Source organism: Haliotis cracherodii, unplaced genomic scaffold (assembly GCF_022045235.1).
Source record: "Haliotis cracherodii isolate W230 unplaced genomic scaffold, xgHalCrac1.p SCAF_12, whole genome shotgun sequence".
In the NCBI taxonomy this organism is placed as follows: domain Eukaryota; kingdom Metazoa; phylum Mollusca; class Gastropoda; order Lepetellida; family Haliotidae; genus Haliotis; species Haliotis cracherodii.
This window is the reverse complement of record NW_027266267.1, coordinates 34,178,693-34,191,649: the sequence shown is the minus strand read 5'-3', so window position 1 is coordinate 34,191,649 and position 12,957 is coordinate 34,178,693. Positions and strand designations below refer to the sequence as shown.

General features: G+C 37.8%; 1 long non-coding RNA gene across 1 annotated transcript; it reads right to left on the bottom strand.

Annotated features, from left to right (window-relative positions):
* Window positions 1-8,453: 8,453 nt before the first annotated feature.
* On the bottom strand, window positions 8,454-12,845 carry LOC139457806 (uncharacterized). Its single transcript, XR_011652636.1, has 3 exons — window positions 12,710-12,845; window positions 12,329-12,412; window positions 8,454-8,872 (listed from the first exon to the last, which is right to left on the bottom strand). It is a non-coding gene; the product is annotated as an uncharacterized lncRNA (long non-coding RNA).
* Between the last annotated feature and the right edge of the window lie 112 nt (window positions 12,846-12,957).

Here is a 12,957-nt window from a genome sequence, read left to right as displayed (position 1 = left end):
GTTCACAATAAATGAACTGGCTAAATCGGCAAGCCGAGCTTTTGGTGTTTTATGTACAAAATATTTTGATGCTGGTGGTTTTACTTATGCAATTTACACTAAATTGTATGAATCCTTGGTTCAGCCTATTATGCAATATGGTGCTTCCATCTGGGGATTGTATGAACATAAAAAGTTAAACACTCTGCAAAACAAAGCATGTAAATTTTTTCTCGGCCTTAGACGTAAAGCGTCAAATGTCGCCGCCAGGGGAGACATGGGTTGGAAATCATGTGTCACTAAGCAACGCATAGAAGTATTTCGCTTATTCTTCCGCCTTAACAGTATGGAAATTACAAGATTGCCCCATGTCATTCATGCTTGGTCAAGTAAAAGAGGGCGCTCATGGGAAAAGGAGGTTTACAAGCTAGCTAGAAACTTAAACGTCGTCGACTTGATCGATGTCCATTCGATGACACGTGGCCAGTTCACTCTCATTAAGCAAAATTATTTCAAGTTGATGAAACTGTTTGGTTTTCAGAGCTGTGGAATGATGCTAATAACCCTAATGGTAATTAGCTGAGGACCTATAGATTGCTTAAGAAGGATCTAGCGCCTGAGCCCTATGTCTTATAAAATTATATCCATAGAAACACCACAAAATATTTGGCACTTTTACGCAGTGGCAGCCTCCCCATTAACATTGAAAAAATGAGGTACAGTCGTCCCCCTGTCCCCCTTCAGGATAGAACTTGCCCTTTTTGTTTTAACTCAGTAGAGACTGGGGTCCACTTCTTAATTGATTGTAACATGTATGATGATTTACGTTATGATGTAATGAACGATATGTGTGAATGAATGCCAGATTTTAAAAACTTATCTTCAACCGAGAAATTTATATCAATTCTCAGATGTGAATACGGATGTTATACTCTTTGTCAGCTAATTGATCAAATGTTCCAAAGACGCTTGTCACTCATTTGATTCTGTGTGCGCTTTTCTGCATGTATGTCATTATGCTTGCGAATTGTAGAATTTCTTCTTGTGATCAGTGCTATACTTGTAATGCTTATGTTGAGTGTCGGTGAGGTTAAATGCACCCCTGTGTTGGGTGTGTGGTGGTGGGGGTGGGTGGGTGCGTGGGTGGGGGCGTACGTATGGTGTATGTGTACGTGTGTGCGTGCGTGTGTGTGTGTGTGTGTGTGTGTGTGTGGGGGGGGTTATGAGTGCGTGTGTGTGTGCGTGTGTGTGTGTGGGGGGGTAAAATGTACTTATGGTGTGTGTGTGTGCGTGTGTATGGTATAATGTACGTATGGTATGTATGTGTGAGTGCGTGTGTGCGTGGTATGGTGTTGGGTGGGTGTGTGGGTACCTACGTGTTTGTGTATGATTGTGTGCGTGACTTTATAAGTAATTTGGCGTGTGTAAGTGTGTGTGCGTGCGAGCGTGCGTGTTCATAACCCAACCTTAATTTTAAACATTGTGTTAGTATATGTCTTATTCTACCTTACCCAGATCATGACGTTACAATTTGCTTTTATGTCTAAGTGTCTCGTAGGCCATACCTGGTCGGATGTTATATTTTACTGTTCGTGTACGTGTTTTAGTATGAAGTGTATATAACATGTGACACTATAATAAACATTACTCTCTCTCTCTCTACTGTTAAAATTGCGTTTGCTTCTGCTGTGAATATGGAACAATTATCGGGTAATCGTGAAGATACTGTTCTGGATCCAATTAGCAACTGCACCACCATTCTTTGATCCATCTGTAGATTTATAAGTGTCACGAGTGTTTCGTAATTGATTGTATTCTTGTTTATAAATTAGTGGATTTGCGTCAGATTTTTTAAAGTCTATTTAATGTGAGATCTTCATTTGGCCTTACCATTTGCCAAGGAGGTGATGAAAACAGTAGTGTGAAAGATATATATTGAAAGTTAATCCTTGCAGCAGAAACTACTGATTTGATTCTTATTCCTGGTGACGTTTACTTATTGTAAATATCTTCGTAAAGAGGGTTAAAGCTGGATTTGACTGATTAGAATATAATTTAGTGATGTATTGTAAAGATAGTTTCAGACGCCGTTGTTTAATAGAAGGCTCATCGACTTCAACAGACAGTCTTGGCACAGGAGTAGTGCGAAAGGCTTTAAGGCAAAGCCTCAGTCCTTGGTGATGGATAGTATCTAGTTTTTTTAATAAATTTTACATGCTCCACCATAGACGATGGAGCCATAATCAAGTTTTGAAAGGACCAGTGATCTGTATAAGTGTAAGAGGGTTGTCTGATCCCCTCCTCACTTTTAATTAGATACACCTTTCAACAAATCGAGTGCCTTCAGACATTTAGCTTGAAGTGTTTTAATGTGTGATAAGAAAGTTAAATGGCTATCGAAGATGATTCCCGAGAATTTGGCCTCCTTTACAACTTTGATGTTTATGTCTTTATGCGGCTTATATTTTCTGCAGAAGTGTATACAGTTAGTTTCAGATTTAGAAAATTTAAACCCGTTTTCGAGAGACCACTTGTGAATTTTATTTAGACAGATTTGTAACTGCCTCTCTATTGTATGCATATTTTTACTGCGACAAGATATATTAAAATCATCCACGAGCAGTGATCCATCCACTGAATCACTTAAAACCTTGGACAAACGATTTATCTTTATACTAAATAATGTCACAGACCACATACTGCCTTTTGGACACCCTGATCCTGATTATAATGGTCAGACAGGGTGGTACCCACTCGGACTTGAAATTGTCTGTCTGTTAGAAATTGTGATATAAGATGAGGTAAACGACCTCTCAAACCAAAATCATGTAAATCCTTTAAAATGCTATGCTTCCAGATAGTATCGTATGCTTTCTGAAGGTCAAAGAAAATTAATACTGTATTTTGTTTATTAACAAAAGCATTTTTTCACAAAAGAATCTAATCGTACTAAATGGTCGATAGTACTCCGATTTTTTCGGAAAATACATTGAATATTTGTAATTAGATTATTGGTTCCCAGATACCAAATTCACCATTCGTTCCATGGTTTAACATACACAACTTGTTAAGGATATAGGCCGATTGGGACTACAATGGCATTATGCCATTAAGGAGGAAAATTCGATGATGTCCATATTTGATCAAATATATCTAAAAGTGTCTCCAGACATGATTCAGGTAAATGTTTTAAAAGCTGGTAGTGTATGTTATCAGCTCCCGTTGCTGTGTCATGAGCTTGCCCAAGGGCGGTATGTAGCTCATGTAATGAGAAGACTTCATTATAGTCTTCACCATTATCAGAAGTGAATTTTTCTTTTATCTTTTCCTGCTGTTTCATAAATTTGTGAAACTTCGGGACATAATTAGATGTTGAAGAATGTTTTGCTAACGTTTCTACAAGCTTATTTGCAATATCAGTTTTATCCGTTGATAACGTGTCACCTTCCTTAAGATGGTGAAAAGATGATTTTGAACCTTTGCCTTAAATTTTTGTATCATATTCCACACCTTGGATATGGACGTGCGGGAATGCATTTTGGAGACATAGTTCCTTCAAGACTGACGCTTATTTTGTTTAAAAGCACGTCGTGCCTTGGCATTTGCAATTTTAACCTTATCTAGACTATGAACTGTAGGATGGCGGCGGAACTATTTTTCTACTTTCTTCTTATATTTTCGTGCCTGTTTGCATTCGTTGTTAAACCATGATTTACGAAAATGTGGATTTGCAGACGACTTTGGAATTTCTTCATCAGCAATTTTATTCAGCATGTCTGAAAACAACAGTATCGGATCTTGAACATGTTAGTGAATAATAATTCATATAATGACCAATCAGCCTTTGTAAAATTCCACAGTGTTGTTAGTGGCTGGTCAATAGGGTTAACAGATTTAAGGATGGTTGGGAAATGGTCACTCCCACAGGGGTCATCATGAACTGACCATTCAAATTGTAAAGGTAAAGGTTTGAATCTCTGATTGACAGATCCAGTGCTGAATGTGTACCAGTAGCAGGATGTAACTAAATGTTTGAATCGTCATTAAATATGCAGAGATTGTTGTCAGAAATAAAGTCTTCAAGCACTTTTCCCTTATAGTTTGTATTTGGTCTTCCCCATAGAGGGTTATGCCCATTTAAATCGCTCATGATGATACAGGGCTTTGGGAACTGATCATAGAGATTCTGAAGATCAGCCTGCTGAAGAGTATTCGAAGGAGGAATATACAAGGAGCACAAAGTAAGTGCATTATGCAATGTAAGTCGGACAGCTACAGCTTGAAGATTTGTATTGAGGAGAACAGTGCTACGGATGATGCCTTGCCTGATCAATATAGTAGAACCTCCAGTAGCATTATCACCTGGAGGTGTAAACGAATGATAGCAATCGTATTGCCTTAAATCAAATACATCGTTGTGCTTAAGATATCGCTCTTGGAGACACAGTGCTGATGGTGTAAAGTCCTGAACAAGCAATTGTATCTCATTAAAATCTTTCCTGAGTCCTCTCCAAATCAACTGAATCATATTAGGCGTTTGAGTCATGGTGGCTCAATAGGTGTCCTCACACTCGAGCGTGAAGAAAATGAACTCCTAGCACTGGCCGGAGTTACCTCCATATCCCAAGGTCCAAAGGAGTTATGGACAGGCACCCCTGAAGGAGGGTATGTTCTAAGGTGCTGTCTATTTAGCTTTTTTTTCTGTCTGTCTTTGTCATGTGAACATTTCCTGGTTTTTCAATAATCGGTAAAGATTGTGAATCAGTCTGTGATTCTGAAGATGATGTACAGGGCTGACAATCTGATTTGTTTGGCTGAATGACAGATGTTGTTTCAACTGGTGGAACAGAGTGAACCCATGTCAACTCAGTCTGACATACTATTAATGAAGTGACAACAGAACGAGACACTGCAGCTGATTAGCTACTTGCTGTTTGGCTTCCAGATATGAAATATTGTTGTGATGTTTCAGTTTTAATATCTGGGATTCAGTTTTCCATAGAGGACAGGGCTTTGACCAGGCTTTATGTTGGCCATTACAGTTTGAACACTTGACATCTTCCCTACATTCATTGCTGTCATGTTTACCACCACAACACTGGTAAACCTTAGGTCGATCACAGGATTTGGTACCATAGCCAAACTTTTGGGAAGTATAACATTGGAGTGGATTGGTTACATACACCTCCACTCCGATATTAACATAACCAGCTTTAATTGAACGAGGAATATTTGGTCGATAAAATCTGAAGAGAGAGTGATAACACCATCGACCTTTTTGGTGAAACGTTTCACAGCTGCTTCATCCTTCAATTCTGAAACAATTTCTTGTTCGGACATGTCAGAAAGTCATCGCGCTCTGTCACAAACAATGCCTCGACTTGAGTTTAAAGTCTTGTGTGCTGAAACAACAACCTCAACATTGACAAACTGACTGATCGACAAGAGATTTAGAGATTGGTGTTTTTTCACACCCTTCTCAAGAATAGAACCACTACGGAGACGAGTGACATTATTCACTTTTCCACATGTCCATCAGTAGCTTTTAAAATAGCAAACGGATTCAATTTTAAAGGTTGTTTGTCAGCAGCCTCGATTACCAGGAATCGGGACCATGAATCATATTTGTTAGGAATGTTCCCAGAATCATCATCTTCAAGACGTGTTTTATTGTCCTTGCGAATTGATTTAGGTTGTTGGGTTGACATGGTGAAAGAAAAGAGCTTCAGCATGCCTGCTCCCCATCCACCATGGATAGTCAACAAGGACAGGGTTGTAGCGCATCGGATTCCAAGCATGCAAACACACGGGATACAGGGATGTTATACTCCAGCAAATATGACTTGAATAGCTATATTTGTCTACCAGATGTAGTGTCAGGATGGCTCAGTCCATGACAAGAAAATGGAGACATACAGAGGTCAACATCACCAGGCTGTCCCAATGAGCCACCGCCTTCTGGCATAAGACTCTAGACAATTTATTGCATCAAAAAAAATGAATTCATACAAGTAATGCATGACCAAGACCAAAATGTACATTAAAATATAACACAGGTGTTCATACAGAATATTACGCACAGGGCTTGGCATAATCAGCCGATTGATAAGACCGGGCCCTTCCTACCACCCGTCTAGGCGAAATAAGGGTCAAAGTAGTGTGTCTGGCAAAGGAACACAGTTCCAAGAACCAGTGCCCTCAACTACCAGACTCCCGTCCTCCGCCGACAAAGGACGTAACCCACGGCATACGGGCTGCCATCGCAACTCTGCACAGCAAGCCTTAGACGACTGAGCCACCCGTGTCCCGTCTCTGTTTGGTCTTATTTTTCAAGTCTATCTCATATATACCACTTTGTCTCGATATTAATGTTTGGTCCTAGTGTTCAGTTTTTTTCACGTGCATCAGACTGCCTCTATTATTAATTTTGGTCTTAATGTTTCGTCTTATCTCAGATATAGAGGTATTTCATGTGTCGAGTGAAATATCATGTGTCCCTCATAAATGCTGCTTATCTAACACACAGGGACTGTCCCTCGCCCCAACGCACTTGTTGAAGATAAATCTGTCCGTTTATTTATGCATTGTAATTGTAATTTCACATATTAATATCTTTTCAACACTGACTTACTTAAGACATGTATATGTTAAAGACTCAGTTAAAGCTATCTTTGTCATGGTTAATTGTCTGTTTAGTTTCATTTACCTAATATGCTTAATCTATTAATTAAGACATGGATGAACATGGTGCTTGTTTTCACATCAACTGATGTCAGTCATGATCAATATCACGGTGAGTAGACAAACAACACCACACAATCTCTCACTGGAACACAATTGGCTTTCTGATAAGTAATAAAAGGGATCATTTACCTTTCAATGTAAATTTGTTATCAGTGTGCATATTAAAGTATACTTTTCAATAAACTCAACCTTTTAAATCGTCGATGCGATCATTGACTGAATCCACTTTCTCTGAAATGGTAACTATGGTGGTGTATGGAGCAATGGTGATGACAAAGACGTTGAGACAGGGCACATGAAATTTACACCCTACTTGCATTCATCAACGATGAGGAGGTTTTAACGATAATGATGAATTAACGAGCCATACTATTAATGAAGTGACAACAGAACGAGACACTGCAGCTGATTAGCTACTTGCTGTTTGGCTTCCAGATATGAAATATTGTTGTGATGTTTCAGTTTTAATATCTGGGATTCAGTTTTCCATAGAGGACAGGGCTTTGACCAGGCTTTATGTTGGCCATTACAGTTTGAACACTTGACATCTTCCCTACATTCATTGCTGTCATGTTTACCACCACAACACTGGTAAACCTTAGCACAGCAAAAAAAATGCAGTTTCCGGTATCCGGATACCTGCCGGATACCACCGGACACTTACCCAAAACGCGTCCGGGTATCCGGTGGCAGAAACCTTGCCGGATACCAGATCCGTGGTATCCGGCATGGACACCTCACCTGAAAGTATGCCACCTGGAATCCGGGTATCCGGCACCGGATACCTCACCGGATACCTCAATCTGGGTGTCCAGGGATCCGGCACCGGATACCTCATTCTGAGTTTCCAAAAACATGTCACAATTTGGGGGGTGCATTTTGTTCAATTAAGTGTGAAACACCTAAAAATATATTGGAAACTAACCATGAAAATTGAACATTGCTGAAGGTGTCCGGCAGGTATCCGGATGCAATTTTTCGAGATGTCTTTCTCCTAGTAAATAATGTTAGCCTGGGCATAGCAGATAGCTGTAGTAATATTCTGTGTTATTTTGGTTGTAAATATCCCCTTAAAGTTGAGATCTATGGGCAGGTACTTTTGGTGAAAACATTTTTCAAATTCATATATATTTCATTTTAGATGTTCAGCGTATTAAATGAAAAGCATTCAGTCCTGGTATGATGGTATCCTTACATTTCATCTTCATATTCCCAGTTTGTTCTAGCTTCTCGTGGTTGAAGCGCTCGATTCACCACATCGGTACATTGCTTGGTGTCACCCATCATGATATTGTTGGAATTTTGCTCATAAAGTGACATGACACCATATTCACTCTGACAAAACAAATGAAAGTCATTGGCTATGTGCTCACTTGGGCCTTTGTTCCTGGTGAGATTAAAAGATTATTTTGGAACTGTATCAGTACTTGTTACATCTTGACAGACGAGTTTCATTGAAGTTTGAAACAGAATATCATTAACCCAAATGGGTGCATCCACAGAAAACACCTAATAAAGTACCGGTACATAAAAACATCAATGTAATTTTTCTACTGACATAGAACTAAAAACTTCATTCAGTGAGCTGTATTAATTGTTGGAAAACATTCAGGGCATTAGTATATTTGATATATGTTAGCACCTATGTTATGAATGATCAATATCATATTTCTTTAAAGAAGCAAAACAAAAAAATTTGTTAAGATAACAAATCATATTTATTGATTTTATGACATTTCATTGGTTCAGTAACCAAAGGTGTTTGCAAGAACATTCAAAAACAGAAACAGATGCTTCAATGCCATTTTCTAAATAAACAAATCGGTCAAATCTCAGAAGAATTTCAAGGGAGAAGAATATCTAAAGTCAATTATGTTTGTGCAGTAAACCACAAAAGTCATTCAGATTTGTATAGTCAGCGTCAGTGTACACCACATAAACATAGTCTCACTGCTGTGGTATTAATTCCTTTAGACTTGATTAATGTCGTAATAAAACAACCTACAGAATCACACTGATGTGGCATTAGTCATTCAGAATCATCACTTTCTGAGGTGAACCTGCTAGTTGTTCTGGGGAGGATTATTCATCACCCTGAGAGTCCTTTGTATGACTTGTCTGATCTGGTGTCATTGTGAAATCCAGGTGCCTGAAACAATTTATAACATCTTTAAGATCTTGTTATTAAAAATATAAGAAACACACATATATTGACAAAGGGTAAAAAGTTGGTTTCTCAATGAGTACCGGTAAGGTAATGACAGTTTATCAAGCAACTGTTAACCAAACCATGTTAATCAATGTAAAAAAGCCATAGCAAACAGTAAATTTTACAGAAAATACAAAATTGTAATTGATCTTCTGAAAACAATTCCTGTAGTGCCATAAGGCAGGCTCACCTGATTTTTTCTCAAATGTTTGCATTACATCAAAACATAAGGAAGGTTAAACAAGGCAATGCAAATTGCATAAAATAGGTTCTTATACATAAAACAGAACTACCGTATTTGATGTAATAAGCGCCTCGCTCTAATAAGCGCCCACGGGAATATTTGCTAATATATTGTCTCGTTAACAATCCCAAATAGCACCCTTTCCAATTGATCAATGTATACAAGACTTATTTATTTGCATATAATACTCATTCGCGTGTGATATGCACCCTTAATTATGGGGAATTTCATTCTGGAAAAATATATTTGTCGTACATTAACATTTCAGGCTGCCAGCATAAAGCAGGAAATTTTGAGAGCGCCCTGGGCGCTTATTCTGTCGAATACGGTATTCATAATTATCAAAACTTTCAATCACACAAGTAATGTAAGTGATCTCAAAATATTATATAATGAGTGTGCAAGTTAGTATAGTTCCACACAGCTTTTAGCAATATTCCAGCAATATATCTGCGGGGACACCAGAAATGGGCTTTTCACACAGTACCCATGTGGGGAACAGAACCCAGTGCTTCGGAGAACGCATTACCCACTAGGCTACCAAATACAAATATCATCTCAAATACAAAAGTAAGTAACATTAGGATTTCATACAACAGATATTTTCTCCAAATATCAAGTCACTATACAACTGATTGAATTACTGATTAGAGAAGCAAGGACATATAAATGTAGCAGCTGAATCAGGCTTAATTTGAATCGTTCCTTGCTTCAGTTGCAATGGGAGCCACATTGAAAATAATTATCTCACTTATTATTGATGATTAATATCTACCATTAATTGGTAGGCCAAAATAGACACTGATACAAAAAATCAACTGAAAAGAACCACCTGAACAATCGACTAAAAACTATGTATATTACATTTGGGGGACCTTATTTCGGCTGCTGGCAATAGCATGGGCGGATACAGAGGGGGGGTTGCTGTGGTGCGCACCCCACTTTTTATTTCGAAAATAAATCTTTATTTCTGTATAAATTTCCACCAAAGACAATAAATAGCTGTAAAAAAGCTGTATCCGCCCATGATTAGTCATGAGTAAAATCATTATCATATTTTTATCATTTATCCTATCTTTAATTAAGATTAACAATAACGGGAAAAGCTGCCAAATATATTGGTCAAGTGTAATCATAATTTAAGTAGTTCTATTTGGTTTTGGAACTTTTCAAGGGTCATTGTAAATATATGTGTATTCCTATTTGAATACTCGTTTGATTGTTATAAAGTTACACAGTATTGCATCTATCGTCTGTTTCTAAATACAGTGGAACCCATCTTTGACTTGTGTGACATAATTGAATCATACCCCAAGTGCATTGTTATGCATCTGCACAGAGTGGTCAAAGTCCTTGTCACACACATAGTTTGCTACAAGGCAGAATCCAATAAGTACAGTTGAGACATCAGGTTGTATCCAGACAAACTGTCTGATAATCTCAAGTATGGTCTTGGTAGGATCAAGGGATGTAGCTAATCCTAAATAAACATTAAACAAATGACATAATCTCTTCTACAGAACACTTGATCAAAGCCTGCCCCACCTTTGATGTTTATCATCTTGTTACGCTCACAACAGCTCATTAGCAAGATGAACTCAATGTCAACTCATGGTGGATTAGGGATTAACAGGGCAATTAGTGTCAGGTGGGTATTATCACTTGCAATTATCTGTTAATTACTTAATTGAGTAGTGACAGCTTAGTTAGTTTCCAACCACACTGACAAGTCAGTTTACAGTTTACTAGTAACATGTTTCTGTGGACCAAGGAAATGTATCTTGCCAGATACTTAAAAAGTTCTACTCATAAGTAATAAAATAATGACAGTTTTGATATGCAATTCTCCCTACAAAGACATTTAACATTTGATATACATAAACTGTCTGTTGAAACTATGATGATGCTAATATACAAGTCGCACAAAACAACTAATTCATATACTGGTACCTAGCCAAACATACATAATTTTTATACTCGTATGCACATGCTTGTACATATATACCTCTACTGGCACAGCACACATACAAACAATCATTAGATGGATGTAATCGTTGAAAAAATATTTTACATACACAAACAAGTGAACAGATTCTGTAATAGCATGGTTAATATTGGGAGATGTTTAAGCATTTCCATTTTCACAGAATCGAAGGCATATCCTTTCAGGACTCAGATCAGCTTGTAGTGATTTAAATTCACATAATTATAAAAATGATTCATGTGAAATGACCTATCCCGCACGTGTGGCACCTGTTATAAAAATACCATTCATTACTTATTTGTGTGTCCAAATTATGCTATTATTAGAAATAATAGGTATTATTATACAGCATGGATATAAGAAAGCTTTATATGGAATTGTTGAAAATTATGTACAGGAAAACATTGAAATAAATCAATCAATACGTGCATTTATCTCAGAATGTGGTAGATTTAATCAATATGGACTTCTCCTTCATTATCTAATTATAATCAGATGATTACATTATTGCTCAACTGATAGTTTGCAATAGTATAGAATTAGTATTTTATTAATAATTATTTTGTATTTGAGCATCATTTAGATAAGCCAATGAAATAAATATATGTTTAAAACACATGTAGTAGAACATATTGCAATAGTTAAGACCCGAAAAGAAGTTATGTGTAGGATCCTCAAAATGGTATCCACAAGAGCAGGTTGTAGAATCATGTTGGTGTTTGTTGTTTAACTCTGCACTCAGCCATATTCCAGCTAAATGACGGCGGTCTGTAAATAATCAAGTCTGGACCAGACTATCCAGTGATTGACATCATGAGCATCCATCCACACAATTGGGATACAATGACATGGATCAACCAAGTCAGCGAGCCTGATCAGCCGATCCATTAAGTTATCTCTTACAACTAGCATAGGTTGATCATGTTGATGGGGACTCACTTCAACCTGGAATCCCCATGTGAGTATGTATGCGGCTGTTAGCTTTGTTTGATGTTTAACGCCACACTCAGCAATATCGCAGCTATGTGGCAGGAATCAAACCTGCATGGGTCTTCAGCACGAAGAGTGAACGCTTCAACCACTAGGCTACCCCACCACCCAAAATTCCCCCATGATAAAGTTGTCATCATGGTTATTGTTCAGCTAGTTCAAGTGAAAATGTTCATACCCTTAAAATGTCTTATCTTCCACTTCACGATGATCTCTGATGCAAAACTTCCCTGTCATTAAAGCTGTTCTTGATTCTTCACATCTGGAAAAATATGTTGAGGCTATTAATCATCTCACAGAGTAAAGGGAGTATATGAAATAAGACAGTGAGTCACATTAGCATACAAATTATCCAGTTAAAGTAAACATATTTCTTCATTATATACATAAGCATATACTAACATATGATAGACAGGCTACTTGTTATATAAAAATATAATTATATCCTGATACATTTACTTACATGTTGGTTATGAAAGTTAATGTGTCACATGTGACAGGCTTACATGTGGTAAATTACTTTAATACGTGATCATTGTAATATTCACATATTCCTTACCTTAATGTGTCACTTCAGCTGCCAGCATTACCTCAGCTGCAATCTCAATATTTGGCCAGTTTTGACGAAATGACCGATTGTGTTCAGTGTATAAGCTGGGCCTCGTCTCTAATATAACTTGGCGCAAGTTGACGACGCGCATAGAGAGCCGGGAACCAGCTTATGTCGTGTTAAACTAGTTCCCGGCTCCCTATGCGCGTCGTCAACTTGCGCCAAACAATATTGTGATATTAGAGACGGGGGCCCAG